Consider the following 19,373-nt stretch of genomic DNA (forward strand, 5'->3'; position numbering starts at 1 on the left):
CACCTATTTTCTAGCCAACCCGAATCTCGAGGTCGAGATTCATCTTAAGGGGGGTAGGTTTGTAACATCCCAAATTTTCAATTTGGAATGTTATACACTAGATCATCATTGCATATCATATTTATTGCATTTTGGTTGATCCCAGAAATTTTTCGCAACTCAAGGACCCTCGGAGAGAGTTGGGGATTTCGTTATTTTCATATTTGAGTTGTCTCAAATTTTGAAAATAGGATCTTTTGATTTTATTTATTTTATCTTCAATTATTTCTATTACAAAAATATGAGAGAGGGAATAAAATGACTTTCCCAAAATAAAGAAATATTGAGGATTTAATAAAAAAATCAAATAAGATTTTATTTGGTTTTAGTTGCTATTTTATTTGAATTTAGGAAAAAATGCGCGTTTTTCAAAATTGCATTTAGGCCCCAAATAAATGTTCATCCTGTGCGGCTTGATTTTAGAAGCCGGGGAAAGTTTATTTCGGGATTTTTGGAGTCCGTTTAGTAGTCCTTTTGTTTTTTTTCGAGCGTAAGTATTTAAAAAAACGTCCGAACCGACCTACGGACCGTGCTAGGCCCGGACTCCTCCAGGCCTCAGCTTTTATAAGCCGCTAGCCCACCCCGGGCCGAAACCCTAGCCGCCGCCCGCCTCGAGCCCCGCGCCCGCGCCGCCGCCGACTTTCTCCGCCGCCGCCGCGCCCGACGGCGCCGCCCCGCGCCCTCGCCACCGCCGCCCCGCGCCCTCGCCGCCGCCGCCCGCCGCCGCCGCCCTGCTGGACCCCGCCGCCGCCGACACCGCCGCCTCGCCGGAGCCGCCGCCGCCCATCTCGTCGCCGAGGTTGACTCACCGGTTTCGTTCGATTTTTTTGTTTCGTTTTTTCTGATCGGTTTTTTTTCCGGTTTTAGGCTAATCAGCGAGCGTTCGCTCGTTCGTTCGTTTAATGAACGCGTTCTTCGTTTAGATTTAGTTAACGAACGTTCATTCATTAAACTGTTCGTCGTTTTTCTTTTTCTCGGATTAAATCCGTGATTTTTCTGATCGCGATTTCTGATCCGATTTTCGTTTTAGTCTAACTTTTCGCTCGTTTATCGGAATCAGGCGATTCAAGCGCCTGGAGTTTCGTTTTGAAACTGTCTTTCCGTTTAACCAACTTAAACAAGTTTTTGCCACTGTAAAAATTGCCTTAGATCTAGAATAGTAAACGAAGCCTGTTTCTTTTGCCTTTTGTCCTTCTTTGTTTCGTTCGATTTGACTCTTTTGCCAACCAAAGTTCTTAAGTTGAATTTTCTGGTTAGATCTCTTATTTGAGTTTTACCTGTGCATTAGTTGAGTACTTATTGTATGCTTGTTTGTTTGCGATAGAGTACCCGGAGTGCGCCGCTTGCTACTCCGAAATGCTAGGTTTCCCGGATCATCAGCATGGCAAGTAACACTTTGATCATGTTTTTCCCTCTACCCAGTTTTATTGCATTAGATCAATCCTTACACATTGCATGATTAGGATCTAATTAAATTGTGGTTTTGGGAAGTAGTTGAGGTAGTACCTATTACCTGCTTATTATCAAACCTTTGGGAGTTACTTCTACGTTTGCTTATTATGCCATGCTATGCTAGTAGACGTGGATTGAGTGAGTGTATCCATGACAGATGTGAGATCGTTAATTAATGGTTTATTTAAGGTGGCAACTTAAACACACATCTGGGTGGATTGAGGTACCTGGACATTCCAGGATTGCCTGTTTTTTTATGGACCGCCACCCAGGCTCAAAGGGATCATGAGATTATTCATGCTAGAAACTTCCGTGTGCAGCCACAAGCTATTATGGGCTCTAGCATAGTTGACTAAGTCGTGCGAACTCTTATAGTGGTAGACTAGCAGATGTAGGGGATGTAGGTGGTACGGTCTACCCATCGTAAGGTGCTAGCGCTTCTGAAAGACTATGTCTCGGTCATCCGTTTCTCAAACACCATGTAGTGCGAGAAATCCAACGGAGGAGATCGAGTCTTGTGGGGAAAAGTGCGCAAACCTCTGCAGAGTGTATAAACTAATCATGGTTAGCCGTGTCCTCGGTTATGGACATCTTGAGTATCTAGTACCTGGATTATCATGTGAATCTCAACATGTTACTATAAAATTAATTTTGATGGGTTTGTTTAATGATGATGCTTAATTGGGATTGAGAATGCTGTCAACCATTCTCAATGTTTAACAACCACCATGATAGTTAAATAAATTTATTCCTTTGCAATAGGGAAAAATTGTCTTTACGCAAAACTGTAACCATAGAGCTTTCCGCCAGCCAAATATGCATATAGAATAGCTGTTTCATTCCATTACTCTCTATGTGTTACATTGCCAGCATATTCCATGTGCTGACCCGTTTTGGGTTGCAACGTTAATGTTGCAGACTTTTCAGACAACGATTAAGGAGTTTTAGGTCATGTTTCTATACTCAGTGATGCCGTTGGAGTTGATGGACTCACTTATCTTCCAAGCCTTCCGATGTTATCGTTATTAGATGGCCTTAAGCAATATTTATTGTAATAAGTTCTCTATTGAGACACTCGATGTAATAAGTGTGTGATTGCTACTCTGTTACAAATCCTTCAAGTACTATGTGGTGTCAGCATTACTGATCCAGTGATGACACCGGAGCACAGAGATTGGATCGTTTGAGGTTTGGTCGCTACAATAACCAAGAGTGGAGCCGGTGAAGACGAGGATGTGTTACCGAAGTTCCTTCCTTTTGAAGGGAAGTACGTCTCCGTTGGAGCGGTGTGGGGGCACAATGCTCCCCAAGAAGCCACTAGGGCCACTGTATTCTCCTCACGCCCTCACACAATGCAAGATGCCGTGATTCCACTATCGATGCCCTTGGAGGCGGCGACCGGACCTTTACAAACAAGGTTGGGGCAATCTCCACAACTTAATTAGAGGCTCCCAACAACACCACGAAGCTTCATCACAATGGAATATGGCTCCGCGGTGACCTCAACCGTCTAGGGTGCTCAAACACCCAAGAGTAACAAGATCCGCAAGGGATTAGTGGGGGGAATCAAATTTCTCTTGGTGGAAGAGTAGATCGGGGCCTTCTCACCCAATCCCTAGAAAATCAATGAGTTTGATTGGCTAGGGAGGGAGATCGGGCAAAAATGGAGCTTGGGGATGGAAGAGGTGGTTAACTCGAAGAAGAAGACTCCCCTTATATAGTGGAAGAACAAATCCAACCGTTATCCACTAACTTAGCCTGTGACGAGCGGTACTACCGCACCAGAGATGCGGTACTACCGCCAGGGCCCGCGGTACTACCGCATGGCACTGCGGTACTACCGCTGGCGCAACAGTAGCTAAACCAGCCGTGATGCGTTGAAGCAGAAGGCGGTAGAACCGCCTGGCGTGGTACTACCGCTCCCCCTTGCGATACTACCGCAAGGCAGGGATAGTCTAGATTGGGAAGGCACGCACATATAAAAATACATTCATGGCAACTTCTGCTGAGTTTCGATCTATGCAATAATCCTACACGGTACTACCGCAAGCCAGGAGCGATACTACCACGTAGGGCATGGATGTAAAAAATTACATCCGCCCCTACTTCCGCTCGTGCTGCTGAGCCTGGCCTGAGGCCACGGTACTACCGCGTCCGAGAAGCGGTACTACCATGAGCACCTGCGGTACTACCGCGCCCAAGGTCGGTACTACCGCAGGGGCCTGCGGTACTACCGCTCTGAGGAGTAGTACTACCGCATGCCCTAGTTCAGCAACACTAGAAGTCCTTCCTTTTGTAGAGATACGGAGAAACAGAGGATGCTCCAAAGAACCAAAGGAAAGGTGGTGCAAAAGGAACAGACGTGTACGTGTTGATTCCACCCAAACCTTTCCAACGCGGACCCCCTCTTAATAGTACGGCTTTCCTATGACTCAAATCCACCAAAAAGAAACACAGAGAAACGCCGTCTTCAATAGTCTTCGAGGGGCACCAAATCGTCTTGTGCCTAGACATGATATATCTGAAATGCTCAATGCAAACGGTTAGTCCGCAAAAGCATTGTCATCAATCACCAAAACTACTAAGGGATAAATATGCCCTTACAATCTCCCCCTTTTTGGTGGATTGATGACAATACGTGATTTGCACATAGGGATATAAAATAAAGCATAGGCAAACCCAACATCTATAAAATATAGATGGGCTCCCCCTAGATGTGTGCACTCTGGAGATGTGCTTTGGACTTCACGGCACACATACTAGGATCAACACTCCCCCTATATTTTATAGATGAGGCAAGATAATACATATGAGCATAAGTTAACTGGCACAAGATAGCATAAGCTCACGGGCTACTAAGCATGAAAGACAATAAGATACACTAAAGTGCATATGTATTACACCATATTATAAGGGAAAACGACTCACGACAAACCAAAGCAAACAAGGTCCAACAGAACGAAAGCATCCAACAGAACGAAAGCAAACACGACACACGACACGCAAATCCATACACTCTCTCCCCCTTTGGCATCGAGACACCAAAAAGGCAAAGAGGAAACCTACGACACAGGTGGTAGCCCCAGCTGAAGTGATCACTCGTCACGCTCCTCGCTGGACTTGGCAGCGGGGATGGGCTCCTCCTCAGATTCGGCCCACTGATAGCCCTGCTTCACCATCCATTCTGCCTCTGGAGTGATGTGCTTCTGGGACCCACTGGAAATCTCCTCGCCAAACGTCCTCAAGATCCTCTTGTCGCGATGGCGACTCTCCTTCTAAGCAACATGAGACATGTACTGTCCCTTGGCCTACATGCAGAATAGAGCCTTCATCTTATTCTCCAGCTTCTTAGCCCAAGAAGGCTTGAACACTGCAAACCGTAACTCACACCACATGATATGTGAGACATCAAGTGGTTGCGTCTGAGCACGACGCGCCTCCTCACAGATGAGCATCATATCCATGAGATAGGCATGTACCTTATCCTTGTCACCAATGCGTGGAAAGAGGGAGTTGTGGAAGATCCGATGCATGATGTCAAGGAATGGGTTCAACACCCACGCCTTCTTGCCACTGGGAAGCTTCTTCTCAACATAGTATTGCTGAAGCTTGTTCTTGCTGGCGGACTCGGGGTTGGCATGAGGGCGAACACCAATGGACGTGTTGAGCCCCTCATCACGAACCTGTAGCATATCCATAATCTCCTTCCACTTAGCGGTCGTTTGTTGTCCATTGGTCATCCACATCATGGTTCGTTCCTCATCAGTATGGAAGTGGACTGAAGCAAAGAACCGGGCCACAATCTCAGGGTCAAAGTCCAAGTGGAAAGTGATCAAGTCCTCAATGCCAAACTGCTCCACCAGGTCCAAAGCCTCACCAAAATATGCCCGGTGTTTATCCTGCGTCATATGAACCATATCAATCTAGTGCACGTCCACGTAGAGGTTCTGCTTGGCCTTGAGCTGTGAGCACATCCAAAAAGATAAGGTTCTACTGCTTGGTCCAGAACAGATCATTCCCTCTGAAGTTTGCACGGGGATTCACATAGGGGTTGATCTTCCTTCGAGTGACAAACTCAGCTAGTGGCATCTCATCCATGCCCATTGTTGGCTCCTTGTTCTTGGTTGCGGTTGACTTGGTTTTGCGTTGGGGGCATTGGAGCCCTCTGGAGCCTCATCTTGGTTGCGCAGGCGCTTAGAGCCCGTGTCGTAGATGGGATTCGATCGACGGACATTGGAACCGGAGCCACCACCTATGACACACAACACAAGAACACGCAAGAGAAGCGAGACGGATCAATGCAAAGACCACAATGAAACAAATGAAACAAGTAGAAATAACATTGGGTAGCTGCCACAGGGAAGGTTCGACTTCAACGGTAGTACTGCTCCATTGTGCGGAACTAAAATTTTACTGCTGCTTGATAACCCACAAGTATAGGGGATCGCAACGGTTTTCGAGGGTAGAGTATTCAACCCAAATTTATTGATTCGACACAAGGGGAGCCAAAGAATATTCTCAGGTATTAGCAGCTGAGTTATCAATTCAACCACACATGGAAACTTAGTATCTGCAGCAAAGTGTTTGGTAGCAAAGTAGTATGATAGTAGTGGTAACGGTAGCAAAAGTAATATTTTTGGGTTTTATAGTGATTGTAACAGTAGCAACGGAAAAGTAAATAAGTGAAGAACAATATATGAAAAGCTCGTAGGCAATGGATCAGTGATGGATAATTATGTCGGATGCAATCGATCATGTAACAGTTATAACATAGGGTGACACAAAACTAGCTCCAGTTCATCAATGTAATGTAGGCATGTATTCCGAATATAGTCATACGTGCTTATGGAAAAGAATTTGCATGACATCTTTTGTCCTACCATCCCGTGGCAGCGGGGTCCTATTGGAAACTAAGGGATATTAAGGCCTCCTTTTAATAGAGTATCGGACCAAAGCATTAACACATAGTGAATACATGAACTCCTGAAACTACGGTCATCACCGATAATGGTCGCGATTATTGTCACTTCGGGGTTAACAGATCATAACACATAATAGGTGACTATAGACTTGCAAGATAGGATCACGAACTCACATATATTCATGAAAAACATAATAGGTTCAGATCTGAAATCATGGCACTCGGGCCCTAGTGACAAGCATTAAGCATAGCAAAGTCATAGCAACATCAATCTCAGAACATAGTGGATACTAGGGATCAAACCCTAACAAAACTAACTCGATTACATGATACATCTCATCCAACCCATCACCGTCCAGCAAGCCTACGATGAAATTACTCACGCACGGCGGTGAGCATCATGAAATTGGTGATGGAGGAAGGTTGATGATGATGATGGCGATGGATTCCCCTCTCCGGAGCCCCGAACGGACTCCAGATCAGCCCTCCCGAGAGAGTTTAGGGCTTGGCGGCGGCTCCGTGTCATAAAACATGATGAATCCTTCTCTCTGTTTTTTCTCCCCGAAAGTGAATATATGGAGTTAGAGTTGAGGTCGGTGGAGCGTCAGGGGGCCCACGAGGCAGGGGGCGCGCCCCCACCATCGTGGACAGGGTGTGGGCCCCCTGACGTGGATTCTTCTTCCAGTATTTATTATATATTCCAAAAATAATCTCCGTTGATTTTTAGGTCATTCTGAGAACTTTTATTTCTGCACAAAAATAACACAATGGCAATTCTGCTGAAAACAGCGTCAGTCTGGGTTAGTTCCATTCAAATAATGCAAGTTAGAGTCCAAAACAAGGGCAAAAGTGTTTGGAAAAGTAGATACGACGGAGACGTATCAACTCCCCCAAGCTTAAACCTTTGCTTGTCCTCAAGCAATTCAGTTGATAAACTGAAAGTGATAAATAAAAACTTTTACAAACTCTGTTTGCTCTTGTTGTTGTAAATATGTAAAGCCATCATTCAAGTTTTCAGCAAAGATTATGAACTAACCATATTCACAATAACATTTAGGTCTCATGTTTACTCATATCAATGGCATAATCAGCTAGCGAGAAATAATAACAAATCTCGGATGACAACACTTTCTCAAAACAATCATGATATGATATAACAAGATGGTATCTCGCTAGCCCTTTCTGAGACCGCAAAACATAAATGCAAAGCACCTTTAAAGATCAAGGACTAACTAGACATTGTAATTCATGGTAAAAGAGATCAAGTCATAGTCATACTCAATGTAAACTAATAGTAATGGATGCAAATGACAGTGGTGCTCTCCAACTGGTGCTTTTTAATAAGAGGATGATGACTCAACATAAAAGTAAATAGATAGGCCCTTCGCAGAGGGAAGTAGGGATTTGTAGAGGTGCCAGAGCTCGGTTTTGAAGTAGAGATGAATAATATTTTGAGCGGTATACTTTCATTGTCAACATAACAACCGAGAGATCTCGATATCTTCCATTCTACCCACATTATAGGCGGTTCCCAAGCAGAATGGTAAAGTTTATACTCCCCCGCCACCAACAAGCATCAATCCATGGCTTGCCTGAAACAACGGGTGCCTCCAACTAACAACAATCCTGTGGGAGTTTTGTTTGCAATTATTTTGATTTGATTTGAGCATGGGACTGGGCATCCAGGTGACCAACCATTTTCTCATGAATGAGGAGCGGAGTCCACTCCTCTTGAGAATAACCCGCCTAGCATGGAGGATACAGACATCCCTAGTTGATACATGAGCTATTCGAGCATACAAAACAAAATGTTTATTTGAAGGTTTAGAGTTTGGCACATACAAATTTACTTGGAACGGCAGGTAGATACCGTATATAGGTAGGTATGGTGGACTCATATGGAATAACTTTGGGGTTTATGGAATTGGATGCACAAGAAATATTCCCGCTTAGTACAAATAAAGGCTAGAAAAAGACTGGGAAGCGACCAGCTAGAGAGCGACAACAGTCATGAACATGCATTAAAATTAATAAACACCGAATGCAAGCATGAGTAGGATATAATGCACCATGAACATAAATATCATAGAGGCTATGTTGATTTTGTTTCAACTACATGCGTGAACATGTGCCAAGTCAAGCCACTTGAATCGTTCAAAAGATGATACCACCCTATCATACCACATCACAACCATTTTAATAGCATGTTGGCACGCAAGGTAAACCATTATAAACTCCTAGCTAATTAAGCATGGCATAAGCAACTATAATCTCTAATTGTCATTGCAAATATGTTTCTTTCATAATAGGTTGAATCAGGAACGATGAACTAATATATTTACAAAAACAAGAGAGGTCGAGTTCATACCAGCCTTTTCTCATCTCAATCAGTTCATCATATGTCATCATTATTGCCTTTCACTTGCATGACCGAATAGTATGGAAAATAGTAATAGTGCACGTGCATTGGACTAGGCTGGAATCCGCAAGTATTCAATTCAAGAGAGAAGACAGAGTAATATGGGCTCTTTATTAGATCAAAAATAATGCATATAAGAGCCACTCAACATTTTCATTAAGGTCCTCTCCTTTCGACCCCCAAAGGAAAGAAAACAAATAAAATTATTTACACAGGAAAGCTCCCAACAAGCAAAAGAAGAGCGAGAAATCTTTTTGGGTTTTCTTTCTAGTTACTACCACTACAGGCATGGAAAGTAAACTAACTAAAAGCTACAACTATTTTTTTTGGGTTTTTCTTAAAGTTTTTCAAACACACAAGAAGAAAGCGAGAAAATGAAAATAAACTAGCTTGGATGATACAATGAAAAAGTATGAGCACCGACAACTGGCATGAGTGTGTGAACATAAATGTAATGTCGGTGGGAAATACATACTCCCCCAAGCTTAGGCTTTTGGCCAAAGTTGGTCTATGCCCATGGATCAAAGTTGTAGATGGGGTCATACTGAGAAGGGTCCTCAGATTGCCACTGGCTGGCGATCTCCTCCGGATTCCACTGATAAACAAACTAACGGTGAGGGTCAGATGGTGGCTCCGTCTCTGCAGCTGACATCTGGCTCCGGTAGGCATGAATGTCCTCCGGCGGAACAAGGTACTTGCCTGAAAATATGTCAAACAAAGAGGGCGCGGGCAAGGTAATAAACTCACAATATTTTTTTGTTAAATATAAATTTATATTTGAGTGTCTTATTTCTATCCTTAACGATAAACTCATGTGCTACCATACTCTTATAATCTAGAGCAATAGGAGGCAGCAACTTTTCCTCTTTCTCATAATGCCTGATAGGTTGTTAAAGTGTGCAGCAAGGCGCGAGGCAAAGATGCCTCCGAGGACGGGTCCCTTAGTACGGTTCAGATTTAACCGTCTAGCAACAATATCGCCTAATCTGAAAGTACTATCATGAAACAAGGCATGGCGCAAAATAGCAATATCAGGAGCACTAAGGTTCCCATAGTTCCCGCGACCAATTAAGCATCTACTAGCAAATATTGTGAAGTAACGTAAAACAGGAAAATGTATGCTAGTGATTCTCGCATCAGAAACTTTCCTCGTTTCCCCTACAGCAATCATATCAATAAATCCCTCCACATCATTACGATGTGGCTCCTCTATGCTGCCCTCAAAGGGTATCAAACAGACCCGGCAAAAATCATAAAGTGACATCTCCTTATGCTCATCATATAAATAAAATTCCACCGAAGGTGTTGATCTCCTAGCATGGAAATGAAAATTTTGCACAAAGATATTGGTGAGTAAGAGGTACTATTCACGTTGGTCGCGGAGGAAGGCGGTGAGGCCTGCATTCTCAGACAAATGATAAAAATCTTCATAAATCCCGGCCTCTTTCAAGAACTCATCACAAGGCCATTCACATGGCTGAACCTCCGCAGTACGAGGGAGATTATATTTGGGTTTCTTGTTCTCTTCACTTTGCTTATCCTTTGAGCTTCGGCTCGATGAGCCCCTCAAAAATCTCTTCATCGTTTTTCTGAAAATTTCTGAAAGTTTTAGTAACTTAAAATAAAAGTGAACCAAACTTAACAAAATTGATAGCAACTACTCCTACAAGTGCCTAGAGGTTATATCATGCATTAAAACTACTTTTGACCACATAAATTTGACATGCAAGCTCAAGAACAAGGTCACCTAAGCAGCAAAAATTTGCAATAAATAAAGCACTAGAACAAAAACTAATTGGACCATTGGAGGAGTCACACACCAAAGAACAATCCCCCAAAGCAGTTTTGTGAGAGGAGCTCTGAGCAAGGAGATCGAAAATGGAGCAAGATGAGCAAGAACTCGGGTTTGAGCTGGCTAGTGATTTTTTTTGGAGGAAGAAGGAGTGTGTGGTGGCTGGAATAAGTGGAGGGGACCCATGTGGGGTCCACGAGGCAGGGGGCGCGCCCTCCACCCTCGTGGGCACGTGGTTGCTCCCCCTGCTGTGTTTTCAGTGCCAGATATTCTCAAATATTCTAGAAAAAATCATATTTAATTTTCAGGGCATTTGGATAATTTTTATTTTCAGGGTATTTTTTATTGCATGGATAATTCAGAAAAAGACAAAAAAATATTTTTGCTTTATTTAATATAAATAACAGAAAGTAAAAAGAGGGTACAGAGAGTTGTGCCTTCTAACTTCATCCATCTCATGCTCATCAAAAGGACTCCACTAACAAGGTTGATCAGGTCTTGTTAACAAACTCGTTTCGAATAAAATAAAACCAGAGAAATTATGAATAACACTAGGTTACCTCAACGGGGATATGCACATCCCCAACAATAAGAATATCATATTTCTTCTTGACAGTAGGAAGAGGAAATTCAAAACCTCCAACAGTGATTGTTGAAATTTTTCCAATAGAATTTATACTATGGACTTGAGGTTGTTTCCTCGGAAAGTGTACCATATGCTCATTACCATTAACATGAAAAGTGGCATTGCCTTTGGTGCAATCAATAACAACCCCTGCAGTATTAAAAATGGGTCTTCCAAGAATAATAGACATACTATCGTCCTCGAGAATATCAAGAATAACAAAGTCCGTTAAAATAGTAACGTTTGCAACCACAACAGGCACATCCTCACAAATACCGACAGGTATAGCAGTTGATTTGTCAGCCATTTGCAAAGATATTTCAGTAGGTGTCAACTTATTCAAATCAAGTCTAATATAAAGAGAGAGGCATAACACTAACACCGGCTCCAAGATCACATAAAGCAGTTTTAACATAGTTTCTTTTAATGGAGCATGGTATAGTTGGTACCCCAGGGTCTCCAAGTTTCTTTGGTATTCCACCCTTAAAAGTATAATTAGCAAGCATGGTGGAAATTTTAGCTTCCGGTATCTTTCTTTTATTAGTAACAATTTCCTTCATGTATTTAGCATAAGGATTCATTTTAAGCATATGAGTCAAACGCATATGCAAAAAGATAGGTCTAATCATTTCAGCAAAGCACTCAAAATCCTCATCATCCTTTTTCTTGGATGGTTTAGGAGGAAAAGGCATGGGTTTCTGAACCCATGGTTCTCTTTCTTTACCGTGCTTTCTAGCAACAAAGTCTCTCTTATCATAAGTTTATTCTTTGATTGTGGGTTATCAAGATTAACAACATGTTCAATTTCTACATCATTATCATTGCTAGGTTGAGCATCAACATGAACATCATCATTAACATTATCACTAGGTTCATGTTCATTAACAGATTGTGTCTCAGCATCAGAAATAGAAATATCATCGGGATTCTTAGGTGTGTCAACAACGGGTTCACTAGAAGCATGCAAAGTCCTATCTTTTTTCTTTTTCTTCCTCTTAGAAGGACTAGGTGCATCAATATTAATTCTCTGAGAATCTTGCTCAATTCTCTTAGGATGGCCCTCGGGATACAAAGGTTCCCGAGACATTTTACCACCTCTAGTCATAACTCTAACGTCATTATCATTTTTCTTATTATTCAATTTACTGAGCAAATCATTCTGAGTTTTAAGTACTTGTTCTACTTGAGTGGTAACCATAGAAGCATGTTTACTAATAATTTTAAGTTCACCTTTAACATTAGCCATATAATCACTCAAGTGTTCAAGCATATCAGCATTGTGTTTCAATTGTCTACCAACATAAGCATTGAAGTTTTCTTGCTTAACCATAAAGTCATCAAACTCATCCAAGCACGGGCTAGCAAACTTAGTAAATGGGATTTCACATTTATCAAACCTATAGAGAGAATTTACCTTTACTACCTGTGTCGGGTTATCAAGACCATGTATTTCTTCAATAGGTGGTAAATTCTTAACATTTCCAGCTTTAATACCTTTTTCTTTCATAGATTTCTTTGCCTATTGCATATCTTTAAGACTGAGAAATAGAATACCTCTTTTCTTCGGAGTTGGCTTAGGAGTTGCTTCAGGAAGTATCCAATTATTTTCATTAGTCAACATATTATTCAATAACAATTCAGCTTGATCAACAGTTCTTTGCCTGAAAACACAACCAGCACGACTATCCAGGTAATCTCTGGAAGCATCGGTTAGTCCATTATAAAAGATATCAAGTATTTCATTTTTCTTGGGAGGATGATCAGGCAAAGCATTAAGTAATCGGAGAAGCCTCCCCCAAGCTTGTGGGAGACTCTCTTCTTCAATTTGCGCAAAATTATATATTTCCCTTAAAGCAGCTTGTTTCTTATGAGCGGGGAAATGTTTAGCAGAGAAGTAATAAATCATATCCTGGGGACTACGCACACAACCAGGATCAAGAGAATTAAACCATGTTTTAGCATCACCCTTTAATGAGAACGGAAATTACTTAAGGATATAATAATAGTGAGTTTTCTCATCATTAGTGAATAGGGTAGCTATATCATTTAATTTAGTAAGATGTGCCACAATAGTTTCAGATTCATAGCCATAGAAAGGATCAGATTCAACCAAGGTAATTATCTCAGGATCATCATAATCCTTATCAGTAATAAAGATAGGTGAAGTAGCAAAAGTAGGGTCATATTTCATTCTAGCATTCAAAGACTTTTCTTTAAGCTTAACTAATAATTTCTTAAGATGAAATCTATCATTGCAAGCTAAGAAGTCTCTAGCAGTTTCTTCACACATAGCATAACCCTCAGGAACAACAGGCAATTCATATCTAGGTGGAGAATCTTCATCATCACTTTCATCAATATTATCAGTTTCAATAATTTCATTCTCTCTAGCCCTAGCAAGTTGTTCATCAAGAAATTCACCTAGTGGCACAGTAGTATCAAGCATAGAAGTAGTTTCATCATAAGTATCATGCAAAGCAGAAGTGGCATCATCAATAACATGCGACATATCAGAATGAATAGCAAGTGTAGGTGTCGCAAGTTTACTCAAAACAGAAGGTGAATCAAGTGCAGAGCTAGATGGCAGTTCCTTACCTCCCCTCTAGTTGAGGGAAAAATCTTGGTTCTTTAATCTTTCAAGTTCTTCATAGTGATCAACAGATATAAATCCCAAGTGACTCAAAGAATAGAGCTATGCTCCCCGGCAACAGTGCCAGAAAATAGTCTTGATAACCCACAAGTATAGGGGATCGCAACAGTTTTTGAGGGTAGAGTATTCAACCCAAATTTATTGATTCGACACAAGGGGAGCCAAACAATATTCTCAAGTATTAGCAGCTGAGTTGTCAATTCAACCACACCTGGAAACTTAGTATCTGCAGGAAAGTGTTTAGTAGCAAAGTAATATGACAGTAGTGGTAATGGTAGAAAAATTAATATTTTTGGGTTTTATAGTGATTGTAATAGTAGCAACGGAAAAGTAAATAAGCGAAGAACAATATATGAAAAGCTCCTAGGCAATGGATCAGTGATGGATAATTATGTCGGATGCGATCGATCATGTAACAGTTATAACATAGGGTGACACAGAACTAGCTCCAGTTCATCAATTTAATGTAGGCATGTATTTCGAATATAGTCATACGTGCTTATGGAAAAGAGCATGCATGACATCTTTTGTCCTGCCCTCCCGTGGCAGCGGGGTCCTATTGGAAACTAAGGGATATTAAGGCCTCCTTTTAATAGAGTACCGGACCAAAGCATTAACACATAGTGAATACATGAACTCCTGAAACTACGGTCATCACCGGTAATGGTCGCGATTATTGTCACTTCAGGGTTAACAGATCATAACACATAATGGGTGACTATAGACTTGCAAGATAGGATCACGAACTCACATATATTCATGAAAACATAATAGGTTCAGATCTGAAATCATGGCACTCGGGCCCTAGTGACAAGCATTAAGCATAGAAAAGTCATAGCAACATCAATCTCAGAACATAGTGGATTCTAGGGATCAAACCCTAACAAAACTAACTCGATTACATGATAAATCTCGTCCAACCCATCACCGTCCAGCAAGCCTATGATGGAATTACTCACGCACGGCGGTGAGCATCATGAAATTGGTGATGGAGGAAGGTTGATGATGACGATGGCGACGGATTCCCCTCTCCGGAGCCCCGAACGGACTCTAGATCAGCCCTCCCGAGAGAGTTTAGGGCTTGGCGGCGGCTCCATATCGTAAAACGCGATGAATCCTTCTCTCTGATTTTTCTCCCCGAAAGTGAATATATGGAGATGGAGTTGAGGTCGGTGGAGCGTTAGGGGGCCCACGAGGCAGGGGGCGCACCTAGGGGGCGCCCCACCCTCGTGGACAGGGTGTGGGCCCCGTGACGTGGATTATTCTTCCAATATTTTTTATATATTCAAAAAATAATCTTCGTTGATTTTCAGGTCATTTCGAGAACTTTTATTTCTACACAAAAATAACACCATGGCAATTCTGCTGAAAACAGCGTCACTCTGGGTTAGTTCCATTCAAATCATGCAAGTTAGAGTCCAAAGTAAGGGCAAAAGTGTTTGGAAAAGTAGATACGACGGAGACGTATCACTGCTCCACTCGCGGTAGTATCACGCCGGGATGGCACGGTAGTACCGCGCCCGGAGCGGAAGTAAAAATTTACTTCCGCGCCTTGCGCGGTAGTACCGCTCATGAGGAGAGGTGATAACCCACAAGTATAGGGGATCGCAACAGTTTTGAGGGTAGAGTATTCAACCCAAATTTATTGATTCAACACAAGGGGAGCCAAAGAATATTCTCAAGTATTAGCAGCTGAGTTGTTAATTCAACCACACCTGGAAACTTAATATCTGCAACAAAGTATTTAGTAGCAAAGTAATATGATAGTAGTGGTAACGGTAGCAAAAGGTAACAGTAGTAAAAGTAATGTTTTTGGTATTTTGTAGTGATGATAGCAATAGCAACGGAAAAAGTAAATAAGCGAAGAACAATATATGGAAAGCTCGTAGGCAATGGATCGGTGATAGAGAATTATGCCGGATGCGGTTCATCATGTAACAGTCATAACCTAGGGTGACACAGAACTAGCTCCAGTTCATCAATGTAATGTAGGCATGTATTCCAAATATAGTCATACATGCTTATGGAAAATAACTTGCATGACATGTTTTGTCCTACCCTCCCGTGGCAGCGGGGTCCTTACGGAAACTAAGGGATATTAAGGCCTCCTTTTAATAGAGTACCGGCACAAAGCATTAACACATAGTGAATACATGAACTCCTCAAACTACGGTCATCACCGGTAAGTATCCCGATTATTGTCACTTCGGGGTTAACGGATCATAACACATAATAGGTGACTATAGACTTGCAAGATAGGATCAAGAACTCTCATATATTGATGAAACATAATAGGTTCAGATCTGAAATCATGGCACTCGGGCCCTAGTGACAAGCATTAAGCATAGCAAAGTCATAGCAACATCAATCTCAGAACCTAGTGGATACTAGGGATCAAACCCTAACAAAACTAACTCGATTACTTGATAAATCTCATCCAACCCATCACCGTCTAGCAAGCCTACGATGGAATTACTCATGCACGGCGGTGAGCATCATGAAATTGGTGATGGAGGATGGTTGATGATGATGATGGCGACAGATTCCCCTCTCCGGAGCCCCGAACGAACTCCAGATCAGCCCTCCCGAGAGGTTTTAGGGCTTGGCGGCGGCTCCGTATCATAAAACGCGATGAATCCTTCTCTATGATTTTTTTTCTCCTCGAAACACAATATATAGAGTTGGAGTTGGAGTCGAAGGAGCACCAGGGGGCCCACAAGGTAGGGGGGCAGGCGCGCCCCCACCCTCGTGGACAGGTGGTGGGCCCCCTGGCCTTCATCGTTTGTAGGTATTTTTTATATTTTCCAAAAAGTTGCTCCGTGAAGATTCAGGTCATTCCGAGAACGTTTGTTTCTGCACATAAATAACACCATGGTAATTCTGCTGAAAACAGCGTCAGTCCGGGTTAGTTCCATTCAAATCATGCAAGTTAGAGTCCAAAACAAGGGCAAAAGTGTTTGGAAAAGTAGATATGACGGAGACGTATCAACTCCCCCAAGCTTAAACCTTTGCTTGTCCTCAAGCAATTCAGTTGATAAACTAAAAGTGATAAAGAAAAACTTTTACAAACTCTGTTTGCTCTTGTTGTTGTAAATATGTAAATCCAACATTCAAGTTTTCAGCAAAGATTATAACTAACCACATTCACAATAATGCATAGGTCTCAAGTTTACTCATATCAATGGCTTAATCAACTAGCGAGCCATAATAATAAATCTCGGATGACAACACTTTCTCAAAACAATCATAATATGATATAACAATATGGTATCTCGCTAGCCCTTTCTGAGACCGCAAAACATAAATGCAGAGCACCTTTAAAGACCAAGGACTGACTAGACATTGTAATTCATTGTAAAAGAGATCCAGTCAAGTCATACTCAATGTAAACTAACAGTAATGAATGCAAATGACAGCGGTGCTCTCTGATGACCCACAAGTATAGGGGATCTATCGTAGTCCTTTCGATAAGTAAGAGTGTCGAACCCAACGAGGAGCAGAAGGAAATGATAAACGGTTTTCAGCAAGGTATTCTCTGCAAGTACTGAAATAAGAGTGTCGACACATGGGAATATCGTCAAGCTAGTTTTCATCACGTTCATATGATTCACGTTCGGTACTTTGATAATTTGACATGTGGGTGGACTGGTGCTTGGGTGCTGTTCTTACTTGAACAAGCATCCCACTTATGATTAACCTCTATTGCAAGCATCCGCAACTACAACAAAAGTATTAAGGTAAACCTAACCATAGCGTGAAACATATGGATCCAAATCAGCCCCTTACGAAGCAACGCATAAACTAGGGTTTAAGCTTCTGTCACTCTAGCAACCCATCATCTACTTATTACTTCCCAATGCCTTCCTCTAGGCCCAAATAATGGTGAAGTGTTATGTAGTCGACGTTCACATAACACCACTAGAGGCTAGACAACAAACATCTCATCAAAATATCGAACGAATACCAAATTCACATGAGTAATAATAGCAAGACTTCTCCCTTGTCCTCAGGAACAAACGTAACTACTCAGAAAGCATATTCATGTTCATAATCAGAGGGGTAATAATATGCATAAAGGATCTGAACATATGATCTTCCACCAATTAAACCAACTAGCATCAACTACAAGGAGTAATTAACACTACTAGCAACCTACTAGCACCAATCCCGGACTTGGAGACAAGAATTGGATACAAGAGATGAACTAGGGTTTTGAGATGAGATGGTGCTGATGAAGATGTTGATGGAGATTGCCCTCTCCCGATGAGAGGAACGTTGGTGATGATGATGGCGATGATTTCCCCCTCCGGGAGGGAAGTTTCCCCGGCAGAACAGCTCTGCCGGAGCTCTAGATTGGATCCGCCAAGGTTCCGCCTCGTGGCGGCGGAGTTTCGTCCTGAAAGGTTGCCTCTTATTTTTTTTCTCGACGAAAGACTTCATATAGGAGAAGATGGTCATTGGAGAGCCACCAGGGGGCCCACGAGGTAGGGGCGCGCCCTAGGGGGGGGGGCGCCCCCACCCTCGTGGGAAGGGTGTGGCCCCCCTGGTCTTCACCTTTGGCGAGGATTTTTCATTATTTATTATAAGGTATTTCGTGGAGTTTCAGGACTTTTGGAGTTGTGCAGAATAGGTCTCTAATATTTGCTCCTTTTCCAGCCCAGAATTCCAGTTGCCGGTATTCTCCCTCCTTATGTAAACCTTGTAAAATAAGAGAGAATAGCCATGAGTATTGTGACATAATGTGAAATAACAGCCCATAATGCAATAAATATCTATATAAAAGCATGACGCAAAATGGACGTATCACTCTGCAACTGGTGCTTTTTAATAAGAGGATGATGACTCAACATAAAAGTAAATAGATAGGCCCTTCGTAGAGGGAAGCAGGGATTTGTAGAGGTGCCAGAGCTTGATTTTTGAAACAGAGGTGAATAATATTTTGAGCGGTATACTTTCATTGTCAACATAACAACCAAGAGATGGCAATATCTTCCATGCTACACAAATTATAAGCGGTTCCAAAACAGAATGGTAAAGTTTATACTCCCCCTTCCACCAACAAGCATCAATCCATGGCTTGCTCGAAACAACGAGTGCCTCCAACTAATAAGAGTCCCAGGGGGAGTTTTGTTTGCAATTATTTTGATTTAGTTTGCATAAAGCATGGGACTGGGCATCCCGGTGACCAGCCATTTATCTCGTGAGTGAGGAGCGGAGTCCACTCCTCTTGAGAATAACCCGCCTAGCATGGAAGATACGGACATCCCTATTTGATACATGAGCTATTCGAGCATACAAAACAGGATATTTATTTGAAGGTTTAGAGTTTGGCACATACAAATTTACTTGGAATGGCAGGTAGATACCGTATATAGGTAGGTTTAGTGGACTCATTTGGAATAACTTTGGGGTTTATGGAGTTGGATGCACAAGCAGTATTCCCGCTTAGTACAAGTGAAGGCTAGCAAAAGACTG

This window comes from Triticum urartu, chromosome 7 (assembly GCF_003073215.2).
Source record: "Triticum urartu cultivar G1812 chromosome 7, Tu2.1, whole genome shotgun sequence".
NCBI classification, from domain to species: domain Eukaryota; kingdom Viridiplantae; phylum Streptophyta; class Magnoliopsida; order Poales; family Poaceae; genus Triticum; species Triticum urartu.